Genomic DNA, 935 nt, shown 5'->3' with positions numbered 1-935 from the left:
CCTTTAAGAGTTAATTACAGTGACTAAAAAGGGTACGAAAAAGCCAGAGCATCTGTATGACACAGTTACACAACCGAGCTTCCCCTCGGCTCCCATGAGTGAAGTTAAAAATTACTAAAGTTATGAAAACCTACTATGGTAAAAACCTTATGATCAAAACATAGCCGTATTCAATTAACGCTATTTTATTGCACTGAGTGAATAATTCTGTTGACAGTGATTTTGATTTCAGTATTAGAAGTTAGAAAGAAGCTGAGTGGGGTGGTACAGCGCTGCCATTTCTGCCCTCAGGAAGCAGATGCAGGAGGATTGCTATAAATATCAATGTCATGGAGGCTACATTGTAAGTTCCAGACTACACAGTAAAGTCCCATCTCAAGTAATATATAAAATAAGATGTAATAAATCAACTGAAATTGGCACAGGGGATCCATGAGTATGTTCTCCCTTCAAGAGGGCATATCACACATCTACCTGAAGAACAATAAACTCTACAACCTTGGGGCTGCATGATGTAGGGTACAACACAAAATATGCCCCCAATCAAGTCCAGACACACATAAATAAAAGTAATGCCTTTGGGGAAAAAATGCCTTCCATAGCAGGCAGCAGATGGTTCTCGGGCCAGCTGAGGATCACTAACCGAGGTTCAAAGGCAGCTCCGCTCACAAGCTGTCTGACTCTGGGCAGGATATGATACCCCCATGCCTCAGTTTCTCATCCGTGGTCCTGGGGGACACAGGGCCCATAACTCACAGGGTTGTGAGGGTTCAAGGTGTTAGCAGTTACGGGGCTTTTAAATCAGCGCCCTGCGGGTGGAGAAAGCAAAACAGGCGGTGGCCATCTTCCCTCAGTACCACTCACCAGCATCCTATAAATAAGATTGCCTTCTGAGAATGCTGAGTTTTCCCACAAATGGTGTGCTCCGGACCCAA

At 44.3% G+C, this 935-nt stretch overlaps 1 protein-coding gene across 1 annotated transcript in view; it reads right to left on the bottom strand.

Annotated features, from left to right (window-relative positions):
* The window catches only part of Isoc1 (isochorismatase domain containing 1), a 19,836-nt gene that overhangs the window by 7,850 nt on the left and 11,051 nt on the right, over nucleotides 1-935 (bottom strand). The gene's annotated exons all lie outside the window — the stretch shown is intronic.

The sequence above is a fragment of the Mastomys coucha genome, unplaced genomic scaffold (assembly GCF_008632895.1).
Source record: "Mastomys coucha isolate ucsf_1 unplaced genomic scaffold, UCSF_Mcou_1 pScaffold13, whole genome shotgun sequence".
Lineage (NCBI taxonomy): Eukaryota > Metazoa > Chordata > Mammalia > Rodentia > Muridae > Mastomys > Mastomys coucha.
The sequence above is the reverse complement of the archived record's forward strand: the minus strand, read 5'-3'. Positions and strand labels throughout refer to the sequence as shown.